Here is a 26,785-nt window from a genome sequence, read left to right as displayed (position 1 = left end):
ATTGATTCCAGGGCTTGGCAATGGGTAAGAAAAATGACAGCTGTTTTAATTGCTCTAATACAGGAGCACCTTATGTATAGAAGGTTTTCTGTATTATGTGCCAGAGTCTAATTTACATGTTAAACTATTGGAAACCCCTCTCTCCTTCCTGGGTTACTCAGGAGCAGGCAACTCCCACCCATTGCCTAGGCACTTTACATCATTAAGGATAATGGAGACTCTGGGGGTCCCAGCTGAGATGGGGAATTAGGTAAGAATCCCCTAGTCATTGCTTTGCAGTGTGAAAAGGAGTCCTTGTGGCAACTTAGAGACTAACAAATTTATTTGAGCATAAGCTTTCGTGAGCTACAGCTCACTTCATCGGATGCATTCAGTGGAAAATACAGTGGGGAGATTTATATACACAGAGAACATGAAACAATGGGTGTTATCATACACACTGTAACGAGAGTGATCAGGTAAGGTGAGCTATTACCAGCAGGAGAGCGGGGGGCGGGGGGGCGTGGAGGGAAGGGGAACCTTTTGTAGTGATAATTAAGGTGGGCCATTTCCAGCAGTTGACAAAAATGTCTGGGGGGTGGGGGGATAAACATGGGGAAATAGTTTTACTTTGTGTAATGACCCATCCACCCCCAGTCTTTATTCAAACCTAAGTTAATTGTATACAGTTTGCAAATTAATTCCAATTCAGCAATCTCTCGCTGGAGTCTGTTTTTGAAGTTTTTTTGTTGAAGAATTGCCACTTTTAGGTCTGTAATCGAGTGACCAAAGAGATTGAAGTGTTCTCCCACTGGTTTTTGAATGTTATAATTCTTGATGTCTGATTTGTGTCCATTTATTCTTTTATGTAGAGACTGTCCAGTTTGGCCAACGTACTCGGCAGAGGGGCATTGCTGGCACATGATGGCATATATCACATTGGTAGATGTGCAGGTGAACGAGCCTCTGATAGTGTGCCTGATGTGATTAGGCCCTATAATGGTGTCCCCTGAATAGATATGTGGACACAGTTGGTAACAGGCTTTGTTGCAAGGATAGGTTCCTGGGTTAGTGGTTCTGTTGTGTGGTGTGTGGTTGCTGGTGAGTATTTGCTTCAGGTTGGGGGGCTGTCTGTAAGTAAGGACTGGTCTGTCTCCCAAGATCTGTGAGAGTGATGGGTCGTTCTTCAGGATAGGTTGTAGATTATTGATGATGCGTTGGAGAGGTTTTAGTTGGGGGCTGAAGGTGATGGCTAGTGGTGTTCTGTTATTTTCTTTGTTGGTCCTGTCCTGCAGTAGTTCTCTTAGTCCTATGAATATTTATAGTTGGCGGAGTCTCCACCTGGATAAGCATTGTATATACCTGTGGGCCTACCTCAGTTGCCTCCCAGAACAATTTATATATAATATTCAGAAACACCCAAAATAAAACCAACACAAATTTACTTAAAAGTTATCCTAACATACAATGGAAAATGCAACAGATTGATATAAATTAAGTTGTTGTATCTATATCAGATCAGAAGGTGGAGTTCCAGTGGCTCAGCTAATGGCCACAGCTTTCAACAGCAAGTTACAACATAAACCTAACCAATGTTCTTGGCGTTATATACAGATCCACCTCATCCCTGAGTGCACACTCGCCCTTAAGCTCATAGTCCTGGACCCTCTCTTGTGTTGGCGCACCGGGTGAGCAGGAGTTCAGGCCAGCCCTCTATGTCTAAAGGCAAAGGCAGTCCACTTGAAAGAAGGAGTAAGGAAATTTTGCAACGTGACCAACTTAGGTTGCACAGTGTTAGGTAGCAGTAACAGTTGTGAAAGTAGAGATAGGCCAGGAGTAATGTACTCTTTCCTCAATTATCTGTAACCCAGTCTCCAGCCACTGTTCTCAATGCCCCGTTGCCCAACAGTGGAGAAGGAGTCCATGAACTAGGGCTAAGCACTGAGAAGTTGTCAATTTATAGTGTAGTCTTAACCCTGGTCATGTGTCTTAACCCCGGCAACTCAGCCACAGGACTTGGTCACAGCGTCTCCTCAGCCATGCCCCAAAGGGGAGTAGCAGCTCTCTACTCCAGCTCCTTGCCCACAAAATGGAGGCCACCAACCCCCTGCAACAGTCTCTGACCCAGGAAGCTCAGTCCAGTCCTAGAGGGCACCCACCACTGCGTCAGCTGACTAGCAGTCCTTCAAAATCAGCGTAGAGTACATAGAGGTCTGTCTAATCAGGATCCCTCTGAAGGATTCAGAGACTCCTCAGATAGGTGTGCCTACATGTTTCTGTGCTAGTGTGTTTGTGTAAATGAATTATTTGAGCATACCACAGCTATTCTCCTTTAGATTGCTATGGGCTTGTCTACACCATCAGTGCATGGCAAGCTAGGTGTACATCTACAGTGCTCTAGCTTGTTCCACGGTAACTGTATGTTTGGACCCTGCTGGTGTACACTAAAAGTTCCACAGCATGGTTTGACATACTGCAGTATGGCAGAGAACAGAACTGTCCCTTCAGACCCTGGCTTGCTGAATGCTAAGTCTTCCTGTGCACAAACCCTATGGTGAAAGAAGCAAAATAGCTTCTTGAGTCTACTCATGCTAAAAGAAATAAATATTTCATTTCTTAAAGTGACCAGAAACTAAATCATTTTTGTAAATATTGTATTCGTGTTCTGTTCTTCAGTAATATAAATTATTGAAAGATATGCTGAAAACTATGCATATTGTTCTTTTATCTAGTGTTGCAATGATGGGTAAGACGTCAATGACTTTGACATCAATAAAGCTATACCCAACTGAAGTTCTGGCCCAATTAATTGTCATATGGTTTGATGATTACAAAACAGCTTGCTAAAGATGTCCTAAAAAAAGTCAGAAATTTAAAGCATTGAATGTTCACCAACAAAGGCCACTGAACAAGAAAACATGTTATACTTACTTTACAGGAGAAATGCATGATTTTCTTGTCATTCCTCAAAATCTATCCAGGTCTTCATTCTAAGTGGCTGCAGCCAGTAATGTATTATTACTTATCATTTACTAAGCACCAGTGGTGTACCTGGCAGTGTACCAAATATTAATGAAAAGACAGTCCTTGCCTGGTAGAAGTGACAGTCTAGAAGAAAGCCAACCTGCAATGAAAGAGCTACAGATTGGTGATAAAATATTAAAGTAAATTAAAATATGCTCTTTTAAAAGTTATCCCTCGAAGTCTGTTCTTACATAATAGCGGGATGGAAAAGACAGTTGACCCCTGGGTGAGTGTGTGTCTGCCTCAAAGAAGTGAATTAGAAGGATGGAGGGGCTAGTTCGCAGGCATTATGAAGTTGTTCCGTACATAGGGGACAGCACAGCACAGAAGTCAAAAAGATGAAAGAGGGAGAAGGAAACAAAGAAGGAGCTGTGAGGTTGGCCTCAATGGCAGAGGGAAAAGGGTGAGTAAGAAAAACCCCCAGGCTACTCTGAACGTATAGCAACTTCTACAGCCTGTGCTCTGCAGCACAGAATGGCTATAGAATTCAGTTCCGCAGCTACTCCCTCCTCTGGTTCCACCTTACCACAAACCCTATATGGGGGACATAAAGGGGCTAGTATAGGATTGTGTATGCTGCTCCTGCACAGGTTCTGTGCTCTTGGAATTCTTCCCCCAGGCTGCTGCAGCTCTTTTATGGACACATTAACATCTAGGAGCCAGGGCAGGGCCTATTATCTGGCCCATTATTTTAAATTATTTTAAAGCGCACTTTTAAAAGCAAACACTTTGCTCATGTGAAGGAAGCAGATTGATTTTATGACTAGAAATATCAAGACAAGAATTACTAGCCACAAAGTGCGTCCTTGGTTTTGGAACACAAAATGACCTTTTTAGGCCTCCTGGAAAGCATGTAGCTTACAGCCTTAAAGCAGCTCACAGAAACCGTTGAAAATAGCTTTCCTACTTTGTACACCCTCATAAGCCACTTTCATTTCTTATTCTTTGTTTTTGTGGGATAAAGTTAACTACAGGCAAACATCCCAGAAAGTTCTCCACAGGTTACAATAAGCGGTGCAATGAGTTAGTATACTAGCATTTGAGCTCTAAAGGGCGACGATCAAGTCCTGATTTGATTATACATGAAAAGGCCACAAATCAAGTGATTATCAGTAAAAGTCTTAATATCAGCATCCACCATTCACTAGAGGTACAAAGAAATGCAAACACAAAAAAGGAGCCTGGCTGAACATATTGTCCCAAATGTACAATAAATGCTAGCAGTTAGGCGTAATAGGTCAGGGCTGGCAGAGGTGATCTAAAAAGCTTGACTAACATTTCCCCACATCTCATTTATTTATTGAAATACACACAAAAATTATGTTAAAAGAATGCTAATGTTGCAAACTCAAGCACACAAAAGGGAGGACATTCCAGAATTAGGACTGCCCATGCAACGTTAATTCAGCCCCCTTGTGCATATGGATTACAAGACAGTTTTTAATTACATAATATTTTTTGCACAGGATCTCTTCCTCATTGAGTGCATGCAGCTGCGACTAGAACTCAGGTCTCTTGTATGTTAGTCCAAGGCCACACCTACAGACCTATGCTACTTTCAATTTAATTTACTCTGCATTCATTCAAATTTATTAATAGTGTTCAGCTTTTCAAAATAAGTGCTCCAATCTGCTTGACAATAGTCAAGTCTCAATTTAAGTGGTTTAATCTACTTATACTTTCTGGGTTGGGGCGCTGTTTTCCCCTTAGAAGAGAGATAGGAGGTTCAGCCCTCCTAGACCAGAAGGGGAACCTCTGGAGGTGAGGAGCATTTGCACAGAGGCCCTTTGCCTCCACCGTCCTCCAGATCTCTGCCACCCTGGTGGGTACCATGGCTTTTCCAAGAGATCCCCTAATCACAGATCTCCTGGGGAATCCTCATGGATGGTTCCATGGCACATGAGGAGCAGCAGTGAAAGCCACTTGCAGAGCAAACAGAGCCTTGAGCAGCTAGAAAGAGAAATCCAGTAGCACAGAGGCAATTTAATACATATCTAGTGATTCTGTATATCTAGTGATTCTGCATGACACAAAATATCCAGTTCATTGTGACTCTCGCATGTCTATAAATGGTAAACTCTCCTCAAGCATATGTTTTATAGAATATTTGCAGTAGCATTTACTACAGTAATCTTTGGCATGAAATGAGGATAAATCATGACAAACAGTGAATTTAGTGTATGTTACTGGTTAATGTACAGGGTACCTTGAATTTGTTGCTATATACAAGTCAGTTCCATCAGTAGTTAAATCATTTTCTTCCCCTTATTTAGTGCCTTTTACACACAAGAGATCTCTTGCTCCTTCACCTTATCCTCATACAGAACCTGTTACACACACATACAGGCCTTTCATTCACTCCATATGCTCCACAATGCTTTCCAGGAGAATTAGAATAATGTGGTTCCTACTGCCATACCAGTATAATTAACCTGTGGTCTTTATACTGTATTTTGATACATTTGAAATATTACCTAAACTTTAAAATCGCTGCACATTAAACAAGCCTATTCTACAAGGTTTTTTTCTTTTTTTCCCAAGTTCATTTCAAAATAATCACTGACTTATCAATATGCCCAATTTTTAGAGTTAATGGAATTTCCAAGGACTCCTGAGGATCATCCTGTTAATTATTTTCTATCAAAGAAATAAATCAAGGCGAGAACAGCAGAGCACCCTCGCACCTGGCCAGAGTGCCCATGCTGAGAAAGAGGGAGGGGTAAGCTTCTTCTAACGCTTCTAATGCAACTGTGCACTTTTAAGAGGCTTCTCCCTAGGTTTCTGGACACCACTGCTCATAAATCTACCCAAGCTGAATTTCCTGCTGTTGCTTGCAGTCTGCTGTTTTCTCTGGTAATGCATTTCCAATGTGCCATGAATGCCATCCAATTCTGAGGCTAAAGTGAGCATTCCTGGGTCCTTTGTGTGTTGCATTGCTGAGACTATTAGCAATACAGAACATGGACACTGGTTTCTGCTACTTCTGCTTAGCCCTTTGCTTTCCTTTTCACCTCATTCATTTCATATTTTGGGAAATGTACACCTGCTAAAAGTGCTAGTCAATGACATATTTTATTGTCACCTTTCCAGGAGGCAGCTTGATGCCCATTTCCAAGCACTGGTAAGAAAAATGACAGCTATTTTAATTGCATCTAATACAGCAGCACCTCTGTATTGAAGGTTTTCATATGCCGTTTCCATAAATGAATTATTTGGATATACAGTTATTCTAATTTTGATAATGATGATTAGGACAATTGGGGAGAGAAGCAAAACAGCTTCCTGTTCTAATCATGCTAAAATAAAAACATTTTATTTCTTAAAGTGAACAAAAATGATGCTGAATCATTATATATTTGTATTGAGGTAGCCCACAAAGGCCCTAGTAAAGACCAGGGCTCAGCTGGGCTGACACCTGTCCTGCCCTGAAGATCTTAGTCTAACTTGAAGTAAGACTCAGCAGGTGAGTGTGACAAACAATAGGAGGAAAGTGGGAGAGAAGGATGTGGGTAGTAAACATAGGACTGTATGGTTCCCCAGGTTAGTTATTGTCTCCATTACATATATATTTGTTACCACTCTATTTCCCTGAAATGGATGTTACCTGATGCTACACTTGCAGACCACTCGGAATTCAGCCATTGCAGAACGCAGTTGTAACCCACACACCTTCTGGGTGTGGTGTTCTATCCCATCTAGTGGCACTGAGACCACTTAGGCCTGGGCTACACTAGGGGGGATGTCGAACTAAGATACGCAACTTCCGCTACGCTATTTGCGTAGCTGAAGTTGAAGTATCTTAGTTCAAGTTACCTGGAGTTACCTGGAGTTACCTCAAGTTACCTCACGGCAGTGAGTCGACCACGGCGGCTTCCCCGTCGACTCCGCTTACTCCTCCTGCCAAGGTGAAGTACAGGCATCAATTCGGGGATTGATTTATCGTGTCTAGACGAGACGCAATAAATCGATCCCTGATAGATAGATCACTACCCGCCGAGCCGGTGGGTAGTGAAGACATACCATTAGAGAGAGAGAGAAAATGAGGGAGAGAGATAAAATGAGTCTGCTCTATAGCCTTAGCTTACAGCCGTTTGGCTGTTAGCTCATGCAGTAGAGGCTCATGCCCTAAGCTCCAGAGATACCCGGTCCAATCCTGCCTGCCGATGACAGGGGTCTGTCAGCGTTACACAGTCACCTATTTACTAAGCAGATTTATTCACACGGCGTATATGATGCATGGGCTTCCTGATCTCACGTGGCTTCCAGTTTATTTCTGGGTGCAATTCAAGGAGCTGGTTTTAATCTATAAATCACTATAAAGTTCTGTTGCTGGCTACTGTAGGTCCCATCTATGCTACAACCGCTGGCAACTCAGAGGACCTTCAAGAACAGCTGGTAATGTGGTTGGGTCCATAACACTGTTCTGCAAGAGAGCTAAAGGCCTAGCATGTCCAAGATAATAGCTTGGCTTTGCAGCATGGCTGAAATCCCACCTGTACTACAAATTGTAATATGAGCCCCTTATTCAGTTGTATGTATTGCAGTGTACACAGGCCCTTAGAAACTGTGGGCCAAATCCTCAGCTGGAGTAAATCAGAGTAGTTCCACTGACTTCTCCCTCCAAGTGTAAATGGGATCATCCGCTAATTCTTTCATTAAAATTTACCTTTGTTTCCTTGAAAGACTGTCAGAGCTCCAACAACAACAAATGCCCTGAAACTTACAATTCTCCAGCATCTGATACCAGCTGTCTAGCTATGTTTCATCAGATTGAACTCTCAATCCAAGTGCTACCAGCTGGCATTGCTTCAGCCATCTGGGATCACAATATTCTAACCTAAGGACTAAAGCATCTCATCTCCTGCATCAGCAGACCATTAGGAAAACTGAAGCTAGAACTGCTGCTGATAATATAGGGCTAAATCTTTTGGGTGATCGGATCCTCTAAATTCCCATTCATATCAGTGGAAGTTGTGCATGCTTAGCAGATCTCGGAATCTGGCTCCTCATGGATTGATAGCTGGTGTGTCTAATTCCAAGACACTGTTACTTGTGCAAATGTCAGATCCATTGCATTCTTCCTGGATTAGTGCATCAAACTTCCCTCTTTCTCCTACCTCCCTGCTGGTGATGTATGTAATTCAGTGTCATCCATCACTTTCCATCCTGCACTCCCTTCGTCAAACTCTCTTTCCTTCCTCCCATTCCTACCTCAGTTCTATTAATTATATATCACCTTTCTTTCTGAGCTTTACTTTGTGCAACCATGATCTCACTGTTTCCCATCACCAAAAATCACATTAGAATGTGAGTCATGTATAATGCTGAAAATCTGGTAAAGTATTCCAGTGCAGTTAAAATTATTCTTATAAATCCTTTAATTTGGCATGTGTTGGGCATGTGGCAGTACAGCAGCTCCCCAAATTTTGATTCTTTAACTGAACTCATTAGTCAGATTCCTCTCAGTAATGGTGTTATTGTTACAGACTGCCAGCAGTGTGCTTGGCAGTGTATAGGAACCTAGGAATTGCCACAATGGATCATACAAGTGATCCATCTAGTCCAGTATCCTGCCTCCAAAAGTGGCCAGTACCAGCTGCTTCAGAGGAAAAGCCTTGCAGTAGTCAGTTATGGAATAACCTTCCCCTAAGTAAAGTTTTCTCCTAACCCCCAATAGTCAGAGGCTGGCTTGTAATCTGAAATTTTAGAGTTTATATCCCTTCCAAAACTTACTCATAAAACATGAAAAAGACACTGTCCTTGCCGCACATAGTTTACATTTTGAAATAGAACCTAAGGGAGGTTACTAGTGGAGTTCCTCGGGGATCAATCTTGGGACCAGTTCTATTTAACATTTTTACTAATGGCCTTGGCACAAAAAGTGGGAGTGTGCTCATGGAATTTGCAGATGACACAAAGTTGGGAGGTATTGCCAATACAGAGGAGGAGCGCAATATCGTATAAGAAGATCTGGATGACCTTGAAAACTGGAGTAATAGAAATGCGGTGAAATTTAATAGTGCAGAGTCATGCACTTAGGGACTAACAACAAGAATTTTTGCTATATGCTGGGGATTTATCAGTTGGAAGTACCAGAGGAGCAGAAAGACCTGGGTGTATTGGTTGATCACAGGATCACCATGACCCACCAATGTGCTGCAGACATGAAAAAAGGCTAGTGCAATCCTAGGATGCATCAGGTGAGGTATTTCCAGTAGAGATAGGGAAATATTAGTACCCTTATACAAGGCACTGGTACAGGCATCAATCAATGAGGTGAGATCTCATCTGGAATACTCTGTGCAATTCCGATCTCCCATGTTAAGAAAGATGAATTCAAACTGCAAGAAGTACAGAGAAAGGCTGCTAGCATGAGCAGAGGAGTGCAAAACCTACTTTATGTTAGGACACACTCAGAGCTTGCCCTGTTGAGCCTAACCAAAAGAAGGCCGAGGGGAGATATGATTGCTCTCTATCATAGGCACCGAGTCCATGGGTGGTTCAGGAAGAAAAATTAGCAGATGCTTAGCACCCACCAGCAGCCAAGCTCCCTTCCCTCCCCCCCACCTGCAGCCCGCATTGATCAACTCCTCCTCATCCCTCCCAGAGCTGCCTGCATGCTGTGGAACAGTAGATTGGCAGAGACCCTGGGTGTTTTTCGCCTTCCTCTGCAGCATGGGGCATGGGCCACTTTCAGATTTAAACTAGAATAAATGATGGATTCTCTAACTTTTAAAGTCTTTAAATCATGATTTGAGGACTTCCGTAACTCAGAGTTTATGGGTCTATTACAGGAGGGGTAGTTGAGGGTCTGTGGCATACAAGGTACAGAAGGTCAGACTAGATGATCATCATGGTTCTTTCTGCCATAAAGTCTAAGAGCTAAAAAGGCAAACAAAACAATTCAGCCAAGAGGACAGTAATCATTATCCCCATATTGAAAACTTTCCCAAGGTCACACAGGGTACATCTACACTGCAGCTAGGAACATGCTCCTTAGCTTGGTAAACAGACACACACTAGCTTTGCTTAAGCTACTGTGTTAAAAATCTCAGTGTATCCGGGGGCAGCAGCTCAGGATAGTCACCTGAAGTACAAACCCACCTGAACCCCCTCGGTACATACACAGATGGCTAGCCTGAGCCACCACCTTTGCTGCCCCCCCCCAACTACACTAGCTAGCTCAAGCAAAGTTAGCATGTGTCTGTTTGCCCGAGCAGAGAAGCACTCTCCCAACTGCAATGTAGACGTGCCGAGAGTGAGTCAGTGGCAGCAGTGGGTTTAGAACACAGGAGTTCCCGGTGCCGAGCCCTGAGCTCACCTCATTTGATGATGATGCGTTTCAAATACATCATTTCAGATGTGGTTAATTTGAGAAGTCTGGCTATGTACTAATTAATTTTTCTTTCCGGAGTAGTTTGCTACGGTCATCACATTCCAAAATGAATATCTGTGGTTTCACCAAAGAACACAGACTCAAAATGTACCACAGACACCAAAACCAAACTGTAAGGTTCCTATACTACGATGTAGTACTTTTTGTTTTGCGCTACCCTTTAAAACATTCCTGAAGTTCAATTTTCATGAAGAAAAATTGCTTTCCCTGGTTTTTGGCACGTGCTCTTGTCACTAATACAGGTACCTAAAGGCTAGTGATGACAGCCTTCCTGTACCTTTCACTGCCTCAGGGAAGACTTAGGATCACAGTCTTTATTTATAAAATTCAAACAGGACTTTTTCTGTAATTTAATTTAATGGCACTTAGAGATCTGCACAGAATATGAAAAATTCAATTAAAATTAGGTTACCAAAATTACTTCTGTCTTGCCAGTAAAATGAAGACATTTACTTCAGATCTTCACTCAGTTGGAAAGCTAGTAACTTTATCACCAGAGCAATTTCAGGATTCATTTTGGTCTGATCACGAAAAATGATTTCCTCAGGCCTGTTCCTGTTAAGCATGCACTTTCAGCGTGCTGCAGAGTATCGCAATATACATTTCAATAAATCCCAAATTGTAAAATTCCACTTGGATTATATAATTATTATTGTATTGATGCATCGATTATATATACTCTGATATATGCATTATTCTCTGGTAAATACTGTGTATGTATTTTAAATGACCAGGCCTTTCTAGAACATAAGTTCACCTCATTATATTAGTATGGCATAAAGTGCATTTGTTTCCTTTCTCAGCCTTTTATCTTCTCTGCTATCCCTCTGCTCTAGCAAATTCTGGAAATTAAGAGAATGTTCAATTAAAAACATTTTCTAGCTTTCATGAGGTGGAAGCTGTAGAAATTGATTCAGTAGCAAGCTGGCTGATTCAGCAAGAAATCAGCCAACCTGCAAGAGTCCCTTTTAAAATGTTTTCTTCTTTAATAAGGTAACAAGCCAGAGAGAGGTACAAAATGGACAGGGAGGTAGGGAGAGCTTATGCAGATTAGCTGCTCTGCTCCTGCAGACTGCAACCCTGGATTTGACACAATTTTTATCCTCTATCCATGGCTGCCCAGATAATTTGTCTTTAGCAAATTCTATATATGCAGATAGACCTTTAAATTTTCTATGTTCTACAATGGAAAGCACATTTGAGTTCCATTTGCATGAGGTTTTATTCTCTATATTGCACATTCACTGCTTGGAAAAAAAATAGTCACTGTTAAGTATAAGGAATTGATAAGACAAACTGTGGACATAACAATAGAGGGGAAAAAAAAACCTTTTTGGAGGTTATTCTGCTGGTTAAACAATATGATGTATTCTGTCTCTCTCTCCACACTCCATAGAAGCTATAGCCAGTAAAGAAGACTAACTTCACACAATAAAAATACTTGAAATAGTAAAAGATACAGATTGAGAATAAAACTAGTAATATTCCAAGACATTATAATAATTGGTGTGTTTTTATTGTGTGCAGCCTTTATACAGCATGTTACATCTAGTTTAAATTAACTATTTATTCCATATTTACAATATTTGTATCGTTATCTGTAAAGATGATCTGTGAGTCCATCTTCTTTGTCTGGTTCTCAGAGTATTTTCCTCCTATTTTAATTAATGTTAAAAAAAACACATCAGGTATATGTACAGGATAAAATTTAGTTGCCTTTGTATTTTCTTTTGATTTAGCAAAGCAGAAGTGCCTGTATCATATCTAACACTACCACTAAAACTTAAGAATAAGCCTTAAATGAAAGATCGATTTTCTAGCTTTTGATTCATTTCTCATTTGCCTAAAAAAAAGCTGCAGCCCTTCATAAAGCCTTTAAATCTGGTTAGAAGTGGTTGCTACTTCTTGTCCTTGCCTCCCACCCCCTTTTTTTCTAGTCCATGCAATGGCTGGTTTTTCTTTCACCTAAATGTATGTTTCAGCCATTATGTTTTCAAGGATTTGGAGCAGTTTGGTACAGTGCTAATTTATTTTACTGAAGAGCAGGAATGGTGCTTTGGCTTGTGGGGAGCTTGAATAGCAAGTGGAAAGGGGGAATCACTCTGAATGATTAATTGTGGTTCTGAGAAGGGTCTCGGGACATGATAATTCTTCATAGGAAATTGGATTAAAATTTGACACTTCTACAATTTTTTCTCTTTGTAGTGAAATTTTCATTTTTCTTCTGTTGGCCAAATAATTCCATGTGCAGTCATCCTTAAATTAATCTTGAATTAATTTTTAAATTCACTGTCCTCTAATATATAATTTACCATAAGAAAACCCAGAGCAGTCAATCTTTCATTAGACATGGGGTGAGAAAGGGTCAGCAGACACTCCTGCAGTACTAAAAATAAAGGCACCACATCTGGTATGGAATGATGTCTGGAATTGTAATGCATATGCATTCACTTACTTGTTCTGCTGAAAGCACAAACTACAGAGTGGCTGCATGTTGAAACATGAACCAGTGTAATAGGAACTTAAACCCTGGGACAGACTGTTTGTATATGTAGTCAGTTTATTAGCAAATGTGCAGGCCTGCTGAGTACAGGAACCATAGTTTCTAGCCGATCTGTCACACATTTAACAAGCTGTTTGTAATACAGTCCATCTCATGTATAAAAGAAAAATCATCCCCAAAGGGATAAGAAATACATGATGCTTTTAGCATACGGTCAGTTCAGGTTTTGCAGGTATCCTGCATTTAAAGCTATGTAACATATTGGAATGAATTTTGTTTTTAAAATCCTCTTTGCCTTTGTTGCGTGTCCTGTAATGAAGCTTCTATTACGTTGGATTTTTAAAAAGGAGATTCAGTGCAAGCCCAGCAGTGTCTCTAACTGTAGGCACAAATGCATTCATTAAGAGTAGGTTTCAGAGTAACAGCCATGTTAGTCTGTATTCGCAAAAAGAAAAGGAGTACTTGTGGCATCTTAGAGACTAACCAATTTATTTGAGCATAAGCTTTCGTGAGCTACAGCCCACTTCATCGGATTTGAGTTTATGCTCAAATAAATTGGTTAGTCTCTAAGGTGCCACAAGTACTCCGTTTCATTAAGAGTGAAGCTGGTGCAAAGAGCTCATGCTAAAACCACTATACCCTACAGTGGAGCTGAATGGGAGGAAGTCAATAGCAGAGGGACGTCTGTGCTGTAGAGAGAGTGATTACATTAGGAGAGCTGGAAGAAGAGCAGCAAAAGCCACAGCTACAGTGTCCCTAATGACAGGTTTCAGAGTAGCAGCCGTGTTAATCTGTATGAACAAAAAGAAAAGGAGTACTTGTGGCACCTTAGAGACTAACCAATTTATTTGAGCATAAGCTTTCGTGAGCTACAGCTCACTTCATCGGTGTCCCTAATGTCTCCCATAAGTGGCAAAGAAGGGCTAAAGCTACTATTCCTGACTCTACGCAGAGAAAGTGACTGTGCAGTTGTGGTAGGGGGTGCCCTGCAGTTCTGAGCCTTATCTCATGGTTGAATTTGGCACCTCCATGCACTTCACCCACATTAAGAACAATTAGGCAGGTTAAATGAAGGTGCGGTGAATTTCTCCCTAAGTAAGCTGCATTCTAAGGAGTTTCCTCTAGGAATCTTGCTATGGCCGGCATACCTGCTACTGTAATTTATAAGTGCTATAAACTCACCTCTCAGACTCCAGGCCTTCTAGCACCAGCATCTGAGAATCATGGCCATAGTTCGGCGTCATTAGTGCCACAATTCACAGCTTGTTGAGCTTGCGTTTGTGGTGCCCAGGCATTTAGCTTTTGGAAAGTGGTACTCTCTCTTCTGGTTTGCTACATCAATTGTTATGCAAAGCCAACACCAAATGGATACTTCGAAGGAAAGCAATAAAGATGCACCGGTGCTCCCCTCTGTTTACAGCATGTCGGAGAAGAAAACAGGTCAGGCAGTGCAGAATGGGGAAGGCAATGGCTCCACAGCATGCTCTGTCCTCTCTTGAAGCCCAGAGAAGCCTGTCCAGAGGTGTACTTTGGGGCTGAGACCACCTGGGCCAGGAGGGATGGAGCTGGGGAGCAGCTGCTGAATACAATCTATGAATGTGGGTTTCTGAATACAGTCTAGCTTTCCCCGCAGAGCTTGAGGCTACATTGGTTTTCTGTGCTTTGCCTCTTCCACAAAGGGTGAATTTTAAATCCCTCCACCCTGGAAGGGAGACTGGAAAAGAAACTCCATGAGCTTTGCTTTGCTAAGTTTCCAGCAGCTCATTTCCTTGCCTAGAGGTTTTTGGGGAGGAGGTGACAATTAGGCTCTGTTTCAGAGTAACAGCCGTGTAAGTCTGTATTCACAAAAAGAAAAGGAGTACTTGTGGCACCTTAGAGACTAACCAATTTATTTGAGCATAAGCTTTCGTGAGCTACAGCTCACTTCATCGGATGCATACTGTGGAAACTGCAGAAGACATTATATACACAGAGACCATGTTATTACTCAGGCATTTTCTTAGCACTCTTGCCTCGTCCATTTTAAAAAACAGAAACTTCAATTTAATATTTACTGTTTTCCATATACATAATAAAGATAAGCTCAGTTTGTAAACTTTTCCTAATTTATATTTTAATTAAAGCCAGATTTGGTAACTGAGTTTAGAGCATTTCACCTCCAAGTTATAGGTCAGTATCTAGCAGAGGCAGATGATTTATTGGGGCTCTGGGAACAAAGAACATTTGGGCCCTCACCCCACCCCCTGCCACAGGGCCCCACCCCATGCTCCTCCCCTTCCCCTGGCCCCACCCCCTGCCACAGGGCCCCACCCCATGCTCCTCCCCTTCCCTGAGGGCCCACCCTCTGTATAGGCCAGAAGCCAGGCTGTGGTAAGAGCTGTGCAGGGAGCCCAGGCTGCTGTGGGGAGATCTGGACTTAGGGTTGCCACCCCATCCAGGATTGTCCTGGAGTCTCCAGGAATTAAAGATAATCTTTAATTAATAATCTCCAGGACTTCATCCAACCAAAGTTGGCAACCCTACTTGGACTTTCCACCTGCCCTGTGTGGTGTACCGTGGCGGGAAGGGACATGGGCTGGGGGCTGCTCTCAGGTACCCAACCCCACACTGAGGGCAGGTGGGGCTCCCCATAGTAGCCCAGGCTCCCTGGGTGGCTCTTACTACAGCCTAGGGTGACCATACATCCCATTTTGGGCAGGACAGTCCCCTTTTTAAACCCTACCCCAGATGTCCTGGCTCTTTTGTCCCATTTACTCTTGCCAACTGATCATCAATTGGCAAAAGCAAACAGGACAAATGCCCAGTTTTGCCAAAAAGGGGCTGGTAGGGTTGACACCTTTATATTGGCACAAAACCAAACACCCTGGCCCCACTCCTTCTGTGATGCCCTGCTCCCTTCCCCGAGGCTCCACCCCCCACTCACTACATTCCCCTTCCCTCGGTGGCTCGCTCTCCCCCACCCTCACTCACTATCAATGGGCTGGGGCAGGAGTACAGGAGAGGATGAGGGCTCTAAATCGGGGTGTGGGCTCCACAGTGGGGCCAGAAATGAGGTGTCCAGTGTGCAGGAGGGGGCTTTGGGCTGGGACAGGGGTATGGGAGAAATGAGGGCTCCGGGTGGTGGTGCTGGCTCTGGGGTGGGGCTGGAGTTTGGGGTGCAGGAGGGGGCTCCAGGCTGGGGCCTGTGGGTTGAGGCAGGGGGTTGGGGTGTGGGAGGGGTGAGGGCTCTGGGATGGGGGTGCTGGCTCTGGGGTGAGGCAGGGGATGAGGCGCTTGGGGTGCAGGATGAGGCTCCATGCTGAGCGGTGGGAGCAAGGGATTTGGAGTCAGGGTAGGGGCTGCGGGTTGAGGCAGGGGGTTGGGGTGTAGGAGGGTGTGAGGGCTCTGGGGTGGGGCTGGGGAAGAGGGGTACAGGGTGTGGGAGGGGGTCTGGGCTGGGGGTGCAGGCTCTGGGGTGTGGGAGGGGGCTCAGGGTGTAGGGGGCTCGGGTGCAGGAGGGGCTAGAGGCTCTGGGCTGGGGTCATGGATGAGGGGTTTGGGGTACAGGAGGGGGCTCAGGGCTGGGGCAGGGGCATGGACTTACCTCAGGTGGCACTGCAGAGCCAAGGCAGGCTAGTCCCTAACTGTCCTGGGGCACCGTGCTGTGCCCCAGAAGCGGCCAGCAGGTCTGGCTCCTAGGCAGGGCAGGCTTTTGCCCGCAGACACGCCCCGCCTCGCCCCCCCCCCCCCCCCCGCGCAGCTCCCATTGGCCGGGAACCTGCCAGAGGGAGTGCAGAGCTGGTGCTTGGGGCAGGGGCAGCACGCAGAGCCCTGTGGGTCCCCCTGCTTAGTTGCCAGATGTGTTGGCTGCTTCCAGGGCGCAGCACCATGCCAGGACAGTTAGGGACTAGCTTGCCTTGGCTCTGCAGCACCGTCAACCAGACTTTTAACGGACTGGTCGGCGGTGCTGACCGGAGCCACCAGGGTCCCTTTTCGACCAAGTGTTTCGGTCGAAAACTGGACACCTGGTCACTCTAGGGCTAGGAGGGAGGAGTGGCAGGGCTTGGGCAAGCCCCATGTGGGGGAAAAAGGAGGGCTCAGGCCAGCTCCATGTGGGGCAGAAATATGCACACCACCAGTTGGGCTCTGGCTTCCAGACTGTCTGGGGGCAAGGCCTCAGGGAGAAGAGGAGGAGCAAGGCCAGAGTGCCAGCAATCCTGAGGGGGCCACCAAATTGGCTGGGGCCCCTGGGCATGGGGCCTGTGCAGTAACCCATCACTGGTAGCTGTTGATAATGGGCTGGATTCTCCAGTCTGCTACACCCACTTTGTGCCATTCAGACTCCAGTGCCACACAGTGACTATGTTGATGCCTGAGAGGGCCAGTGGAGAGTTCCCCTGGCACATAAGGTGAAAGAACCCACATGGCTGTCTGGAGCACCAGCTTTCCCCCACCCCCATTTCCATCAGGGGCAAATTGCGGGAGGGAAAGAGATAGGTACACGGCTGAATGGAGGTGTGCCAGAGCTGAACTCCATCACTTAGTTGAGAAGTGCAGTATTGGTGAGCTGCTAAAAGCAGTGTGACAGTCGCCCAAGTACAGCTCAGCCTCAGGGGCGAATCAGTGCCTGTGTATATTAGCAGCTGAGGGGACTAGTGAACTAAGTGAAATAAGTTTAGTGGTGTCAGTTCACACCACAGACCCCACAACTACATCCTAGTAGAGTGGCCAAGGGCTGAGAGGTTGATCTAACTCCCAGTCAAGTCACTGTGAGACTTTCCACTACACTTAATGGGCATTAGGTTGCACCTCTGAATGAGCAGGGACATTCCACCCCAGCTCAGGAGGTCAGGGAAGCTTGCACCACCCAGTGCCTGAGCTTTTGTCTGTTTTGTTGACTAATTCAGACTCCTGGGGATGTGACTCTCACATTTTTACTGAACAATACATTTGGGAGGTGGGGGGAGGCCACAAGGGAATAAAACTACCCAGGTGAAGTACACAAGTCAGTGGAAAAAAAGTTTTGAAATGTATGTTTGCATTCCACACAGGTGATATTAACCCTGGTCTACACTATGGGGTGGAAGTTAGCAGCGTTAGGTCGATTTAAAAATGACTGTGATCATACAACCAACCCCGTTCTGTCGACCTAAAAAGCTCTTAAAATCGACTTCTGTACTCCTCCCTGACGAGGAGTAGCAGCGCTAAAATCGACCTTGTTAGGTTGAATTTGGGGTAGTGTGGACACAAATCGATGGTATTGGCCTCTGGGAGTTATCCCAGAGTGCTCCATTGTGACCACTCTGGACAGCACTTTGAACTCCGATGCACTAGCCAGGTACACAGGAAAAGCCCCGGGAACTTTTGAATTTCATGTCCTGTTTGGTCAGCATGGCGAACTCAGCACCACAGGTGACCATGCAGTCCCCCCAGAATTGTAGAGTGTAGTATGTTTCTACGCTTCCCCTATCATCTCCGTCCCTGAGGTTATCATAGATTAGAAAGCAAAAAAAACGCACTCGCGATGACATGTTTTCTGAGCTCATGCAGTCCTCCTGCACTGATAGGGCACAGCTTAATGCATGGAGGCATTCAGTGGCAGAGGCCAGGAAAGAATTAAGTGAGAGCGGAGGCAGGACACAATATTGAGGCTAATGGGGGAGCAAATGGACATGATGAAGCGTCTGTTGGGGGAGCAAACGGACATGATGAAGCATCTGTTGGAGCTGCAGGAAAGCCAACAAGAGCACAGACCCCCACTGCATCCACTGTATAACCGCCTCCCCTCCTCCCCATGTTCCATAGCCTCCTCACCCAGATGCCCAAGAACACAGGTGGGGAGGCTCCAAGCACCCAGCCACTCCACTCCAGAGGATGGCCCAAGCAACAGAAGGCTGTCATTCAAGCAGTTTGATTTTTAATGTGGCTATAATAAGCAATGTGGCTTGTCCTTCCCTCCTCCCCCACCCCACCCAGGCTACCTTGTCCGTTATCTCATTTTTTTTTTAATTAAGAAAGAAAGAATGCATGGTTTCAAAACAATGGTTACTTTATTTTGAAGAGGGGAGGGTGGTTGGCTTACAGGGAATTAAAATCAACAAAGGGGGTGGGTTTGCATCAAGGAGAAACATACACAACTGTCACACCGAAGCCTGGCCAGTCATGAAACTGGTTTTCAAAGCCTCTCTGATGTGCAGCACACATTGCTGTGCTCTTCTAATAGCCCTGGTGTCTGGCTGTTCAAAATTTTCAGCCAGGCGATTTCCCTCAACCTTCCACCCCACCATAAACATCTCCCCCTTACTCTCACAGATATCATGGAGCACACAGCAAGCAGCAATAACAATGGGAATGTTGGTTGCGCTGAGGTCTGACCTAGTCAGCAAACAGCACCAGCGAGCTTTTAAACATCCAAAGGCACATTCTACCACTATTCTGCACTTGCTCAGCCTGTAGTTGAACTGCTCCTTACGACTGTCCAGGCTTCATGAGCCATGGGAGCAAGGGGTTGGCTAGGGTAGGTGCGACCACGCGGTGCTGCTGGCTGGGAAAGCAGCCTGAGGCAGAAGCCTCCCGCTCGCATGATATTCCAGGCAGGACTGAATCTCCAAGTGGGCTCCATGCTTGCTGTGGCATGGCATCTGCACGGGTAACCCAGGAAAAAAAGGCATGAAACAATTGTCTGCCGTTGCTTTCATGGAGGGAGGGGTGAGTGACGACATGTACCCTAAACCACCCGCGACAATGTTTTTGCCCCATCAGGCACTGGGAGCTTAACTCAGAATTCCAATGGGCAGCAGAGACTGAGGGAACTGTGTGATAGCTACCCACAGTGCACCGCTCTGTAAGTCAATGCTAACCACGGTAGTGAGGACACACTCCGCCGACTTAATGCGCTTAGTGGGGACATACGCAATTGACTGTATAAAATCGATTTCTAAAAGCGACTTCTACAAAATTGACCTAATTTCATAGTGTAGACATACCCTTAGTATCTCACATGAAACCTAACCCAACAGTATAACACTTCACATGACCCAGACTTTAATAGGCACTTCCAAGTGCAAAGAGAATGAGTTCTCTCTTCATTGTGTTTGTGAGTGGCTGGGAAGATCTTTAGAGTTTCAGTTTTGTTCAAGTAATGGAATTTGACTAGAGAAAATGCTGTTCTGTACATTAGTAAGCAGAAGATATATAGTCCAATGTACTGGTACAGGGTATGGAATAAACACTTTACAGGTATAAACATACTATTATTAAAGGCCTAAATCTGTCACCACTTACTCTAGTTGAAAATCCACAGAAATGCTGTAGAAGTCCATGGCATTAGCTCTGTATTTAGAGCAGGGCAAATGAACAGAATTTGCTCCTAGGACTTTATTCTATATTTGTACTTTAAATAAAAGTGATACCACTGCCTCCTCCAGTATATCACACATTGCTGGAAAGTGCATCACTATGAAAACATCACACTCCACCACACCCGTTTTACTGAATGGCTGAAAGGAACCTGAATTGAACCTGAAGGATTGTTAGAACCATTTTTGGTTCTGATACCAGTTTACTTGTTTTGGATATAGTGCCTCCAAAAAGAGAACTGCACTAACAAGGAGATGGCAACCAAGGCAAATGAGATTATAATTAAGGCTGCATTTTTGTGAGGGATGCCAGTGTAGAGGGGGAGCAAGAAGAGCCATGGATCCAATAATTTTCTAATTTGTTTAATATCCACAGTTTGAGATGTTGGAACTCGTGTGAGAATCAGTGGCCGTGATGATAAACTGTTGAACAAACATCAGGGAGCATCTTACTAGATTCAAAGTAAATCCACAGCAAGAGCTCAACAATAATACTGGCAACACAAAGGAGAAGATAAAGATATATTGGAATTGTAAAAGGCTCAGAAAAGGGCAACAGAAATTATTAGGGGGATGGAACGGCTGCCATATGAGGAGAGATTAATAAGATTGGGACTTTTCAGCTTGGAAAAGAGATATGGTAGAGGTCTATAAAATGACGACTGGTGTGGAGAAAGTAAATCAGGAAGTGTTATTTACTCCTTCCCATAACATAAGAACTAGGGGCCACCAAATGAAATTAATAGGCAGCAGGTTTAAAACAAACAAAAGGAAGTATTTCTTCACACAATGCTCAATCAATCTGTGGAACTCTTTGCCAGAGGATGTTGTGAAGGCCAAGACGATAACAGGGTTCAAAAAAGATCTAGATAAATTCATGGAGGATAGGTCCATCAATGGCTATTAGCCAGGATGGGCAGGGATGAAATCCCTAGCTTCTGTTTGACAGAAGCTGGGAATGGGTGACAGGGGATAGATCACTTGATGATGACCTGTTCTGTTCATTCCCTCTGGGACACCTGGAATTGGCCACTGTTGGAAGACAGGATACTGGGCTAGATGGACCTTTGTTCTGACCCAGTATTGCTGTTATGTTCTTAAGCCCGTGGATTCATATGCTCCTATCATGCAATGAGGTCTGCTACCATGAGCTCCAGTGGAGCCCTTCTGGCCTCTACCAGAGAACACAATAATCCCAACAGGTGGGTGTAGGATTGGGGCCATAATAAGAGCTTTAATTCTTCATGGCAAAGTCCTGAATTTTCCCCTTTTCCTTGCACCAAAGTAAATAAAATAAAGAAAAGTTGTGCTCAGCTTGAGTTTACAAAGAGGAAAATTCGGGTGCAATGACTATCTAATCTGGCCACAACAGCTCTTATTTTAGTATCTAAAGCACCATGCTGATGTTATAATAAGTCTATAAAGGTGTCACAGTTCCTGTTGCTATGACCCATTGCACTAAAAATGTAAATGCAAAACAAAAAACCCCGAGGGTCCTTTTAAGCTCAAAAGAATGCCTACTGTTTTTGACTTTTTAAAAACCCTCTTTTTCCATGACATTTGCCCTTTTTGCACCAAGATCCCACCTGCCATGTGTGACTTTTCCTAAAAACTGCCCTAACAAAGTAGCACCCCTAATCATCACAATTGAGTTACTCAGGGATGAGTGGGTGAGGGAAAATAAAGCAGTCAGACTATACATTTCCCCTCACTTTTGCTTCTCTGACCAGAGAGCTCCAAGAGGCAGCAGGGGATAAGCCTAAAGGCACTGGGTCTGGCTGAAACAATGATCATGTTGTTTGGTTTGCCATGGCCCCATAACTGCTTTGCAAACAACCAACAGAAGTGCAGCCTATTCATCTGAGGGCTAGTTTTGATTTATGAAGGCAATAGCTTAGCAGACAAGGGGAAACTAAACCTTTGGGTTCCTTTATTTTAGTCCCTTTCAATTCTCTTAAATTTAGTTTCAAATATTCCAGGGGAAAAAGCTGCTTCTCCATCAGTTCATAGTGACTACTACAGAGGCATATGGTATTTTAACTCCTCACCTCCTATCATGTATGAGGACACATTTTCTATCTTCCCCCCTGGTTGATGTCTCTCCTCTGTGGAAGTAATATTTAAAATCAAATTTAACCTTTAAATTATAGGGGTAGAAGAAATGAATTTAGGGCCTGATTTTGCAAAGTGTCGAACATTCAATTCCAAATATGGCTGACGAGATTTGCAAGCACTCAACCCCTCTGAAAATCAGGCCCATGAATGATTTGTGAAGCTATTTGCAGTCCTAACATTCAAACATAGCCTGACTTTTTAAAATAGACTTTTGATAAATCCGGAGTTCATAAAGGAAATGCTGGTGTTTTCCAGTTAGTGAAAGAGCTTCATAAAAATGAATTATTATTGCTCTATAGAGCTGGGTGGGAAACAGTTTTCCCATCCCATGAGAATTTGATTTTTAAAATATGTTTTGTTTCTCTCAAAACAAAGATATGAAACAAACAGGAGAAAAATATACCTATTAAGGATGTATTCCTTAGTTACAGTGGAATAGACACTAAGCTGTAGTAACAATTTGCACAGCAGTACAAATCAGTGAGGTTGAGTGGATGTAACTAAAAGCAGAATAAGTAGCTGGTTCTAGTTCAATTCTGTTGCCTTCAGAAATGACTGACAAAACTCCCATTAATTTCAAAGGAAGCAAATCAGATCCACACAGATACCGCACAAAGATTACAGATCTATTAAACCATACATGATAAAAATATCAGATTGTAAGAGTTGAACGTGCAAATATTAGTATGTTTTGTTATCAGTTTTGCCAATCCAAACATTAAAAAAAAAAAAGATAGAGTCATGCCCCCCAAAAGTCATGTGTGTATCTATCTTTTTTTTGAGAACTTCTAGGGTTGGCTTTTTCCATCTTCTCTGCAACCATGAGAAGCAGAGACTTGTTAAAAAAAAATATGTAGTAATCTCAACTTTCATATAATCACATGCCTGGAACTGGGGCTTTAATTAATGCTCACACCAAATATCAAGACATCATGATAAGATCACAAGTGCTGGACAAAAATTGTTTTTTCCACAGATATAGGTGTGTAAATTGGGTACTCATGGATATAGACAGCACATTACAATTACATGTGTGGGTGGTTATAGAGGGGGGTAGATTTTCACGATCGCTGAGAACCCAGTAGCTCCCGAGGAGAGTCAGAGTCAAGCTTCACAAATATCTTCTAAAAATGGTTTCCTTTAGAGCCAGATTGTGACTTGGCTTAAATCTGCCTCCCAACCTGGTTCAAGGGAAGCTCAAACACACTGTTCCTTGCTCCGGTCTCAGAGTGGTAACTGTGTTAGTCTATTTCGGAAAAAACAACAAGGAGTACTTGTCGCACCTTAGAGCCTAACAAATTTATTTGGGCATAAGTTTTCATGAGCTAACACCCACTTCATCAGATGCATGGATGCATCATGGACTCCATTCATCTGATGAAGTGGTTTTAGCCCACGAAAGCTTATGCCCAAATAAATTTGTTAGGCTCTAAGGTGCGACAAGTACTTCTTGTTGTTTTTGTTCCTTGCTCAGTAACTCATGATCTAACCTGTATTGGGGCTACTCTGTACCCCAGGCCCTTAGGATGGCAATAACATGCCAGGTGTACCATGACCTTGAGGCAAGGACTATAGGTGCTTCAGCAGCTGGGACTTGTAGTCACTAGCCCCAGTTAGTCCCAGTAACCGCTCATACACGATTAAGGGAAAGGGTATTTTACTGGGGCTGGCAGGAAAGGTTGCAAAATACAGAGGCTTAGGCCTGGTCTACATTACAGAGTTAGGTCGACGCAAGGCAGCTTACATCAACCCAACACCATAAGCATCTATACTAAAATGTTGCTCCTGCCGATGTAACTCACACACTGTGCTGACTTAATAACTCCACTTCTCTGAGGTGCGTAGTGCTTAGGTTGACACAGTTTCAGTGTAGACACTTACTTACATCTACTTTAGTGGCCTCCAGGAGTTGCCCCACAATGCCCCACTGTGATTGCTCTGGTCACAGTTTTGAACTCCACTGCCCAATGGCCAGGTACACATCCTTCCTCTTTTAAAGCCCCACAAATTTCTGAAATTCCATTTCCTGTTTACTTGGTGTGGAGAGTTCACCTAGCAACTGCTCAGCTGACCATGCCAGCTCCATGCTGCAAATGCACTCCTGCCTGGAGCGGTGGATCTCCTGGGTCTGAGGGGAGAAGAGGCTGTGCAAAAACAGCTCTAGTCCAGCCATAGAAATGTTGATACCTATGAGCAGATCAGTCGGAGCATGGGGGAGAAGAGCTACAACAAGAAAAGCCAAGGAGCTGTGACAGGCATACCAGAAGGCAAGGGCAGCTAACAGTTGCTGTGATGCGGAGCTACAGACATGCTGCTTTTACAATGAGCTGGATGTAATCCTTGGCAGGGACACCACTACCACCCATAAGAGCCCCATGGATACTTCAGGGGAGCTGGAGTCACAGGCCTGCAGAGTAAACAGTGGGAGGTGGTGTTGGATGAGAGAGGAGAAATATGGGGGACAAGCAGGGAGACCTATTTTCTGCGTCGAGAAAGTCCCTACACTCTAGCACAATTGAGTCTCTGGTGAGTATGCAGTTTGCTTTGATATTACAAGGACACATCTGTTCATTTACAGTGTTTTAATCGTACTAGAAGGGTAGTGAAATAACCAATGGAGGTAGAGTCATTATCCGCTTCTCATGCCCCTGTGTAGTTAGGCAAAGGGAGCCTTGCAGAACAGTTTATGTGCACTGGGATGTCCCATGTGCCCTCTATATGGATCTTGAGGAAACTTTCCTCAGGTAGTCTCCAGTCCTCTGCGGAAGGCTTCTGTAGAAGGCAGCCTTATTTCTTCTGAAACAGTAGGACACTTTCCCACGCCACTCAGCAATTACTTCAGCAGGCACCATTGCAGTGCACAAGCTAGCAGCATACAGACCTGCTCTCTAGCTGGATGCATGCAGGAGCTGTTCCCTTTAGGCCTCTGTTACCCTCAGGAGTAAAATATCAACTAAAATTACTACTGCCTGTGGAAAATGGTGCCAGTATTCAGTTCAATTGCCCTATCTGTTTATATTCATGCCCATGAGCTACCCTACCCTTATTGTCCCAGATTGGCCCCTCCCACCTCCAGGTGGTACTCACCATGACTGGGACTGCCGCTGTGCTCTATGAATCCCAAGGAGAAGTGAGAATGTAGTGCTTGTAAGTTGTATGGATCAAGAGGAGTGAGTTCAGTAAACCAAGTTTCCATATATCTTGTGCATACAATAGTATCTCTGTGAATTGAGTGTCTCTTTTGGAGATGGAAATGTGGCTGGGAAGGTCTCTCCATCCATACCAGCGGAGCAGCTCAGCCAGATTGGGAGGAAAAGGAATAGGACATAGGATGGCATGTTCCAAGAGATCCTGCAGGCCTCCGGTGCTTTGGATACCAAGCACAGGGGTTGGAGGATCACCCTCACAGACAGCATGGACAGGGATAGAGAGGAGAGGAGAAAAGCACAGGAAAAGGAAAGACATGTGCAACAGGAGATGCTAGCACTTCTCAAGCAAGAAACAGACATGCTGGAGACTCTTGTTGACCTTTAGGTTCAACAGACCCGTGCTTGCCTCCCTCTGCAGCCCATAGAGAATTGCAGTCTGGTACCTCCCCACCCCCCAATCCTCGCATACACACATATTGTCTCCTTGTGATGTCTGTGGCCACTGCACTACTCCTACCACTCCACCCCAGAGGAGAGCACAGGCAATCACAACCATACATACACCAATCATGTCTCTCACAAGTTAGTGTAGGTGTCTGTGAAATGGAAGGAGCTGATCTTTCCCTTCAATGGTTCTTTTTCCTGTATTTATAAAGTTTCAGTCATTTATAAATGTCAGTTTGCATGCGTTTGGAATAAAAGTCTATTTGTGGAAACTTAATTCAACTTTATTAATTCACAACATACACTGGCTGGAGCTCACATCATTCACAGATAATAGCAATAGGTGCATTTCCAATGGTATATTACTACACAACACTCATTACAAGGTCCATACCAGGGTGCGTACACTGGTATCTAGCTGCTCAAAATCAGCAGACAACTATTCCACCTCCACCCTGGTAGAAAACGTCCTTCCTTTGCTTCACAGATATTATGAGGCACACAGCAGACAGCTAGAACCGTGGGGATGTCCCCCCCACTGAGGGTCTAATTTCACGATTAGACAGTTCCAGTAGCCTTTCAAATGGCCAAAGGCATATTCAACTGTCATTCTGCATCTGCCGAGTCTGTAGTTGAACTGCTCCTTGCTGATGTCAAGGTGGCCATTCTACAGATTCATAAACCATGGGACTAAGGGGGAGGCTGGTTATCTAGGGATCACTATTGGCATTTCAACATCAGCAGCGGGAATCCTCTGGTCTGGAAAGAGTCCTTGCTTTCAACTTTCTGAACAGGCCTGTGTTCTTGAAGATGCTTGTGTCATGCACATTCCTTGACC

At 44.2% G+C, this 26,785-nt stretch overlaps 1 long non-coding RNA gene across 1 annotated transcript in view; it reads left to right on the top strand.

The window, feature by feature from the left end:
• The window catches only part of LOC119565687, a 54,599-nt gene extending 28,522 nt beyond the window's left edge, over positions 1 to 26,077 (top strand). Inside the window, exons 2-3 of the long non-coding RNA XR_005224498.1 lie at positions 24,702 to 24,880; positions 25,602 to 26,077. This is a non-coding gene — a long non-coding RNA (uncharacterized LOC119565687). The remainder of the gene's footprint in view (positions 1 to 24,701; positions 24,881 to 25,601) is intronic.
• The last annotated feature ends 708 nt before the right edge of the window (positions 26,078 to 26,785 follow it).

The sequence above is a fragment of the Chelonia mydas genome, chromosome 3 (genome assembly GCF_015237465.2).
Source record: "Chelonia mydas isolate rCheMyd1 chromosome 3, rCheMyd1.pri.v2, whole genome shotgun sequence".
NCBI lineage: Eukaryota > Metazoa > Chordata > Testudines > Cheloniidae > Chelonia > Chelonia mydas.
The sequence above is the reverse complement of the archived record's forward strand: the minus strand, read 5'-3'. Positions and strand labels throughout refer to the sequence as shown.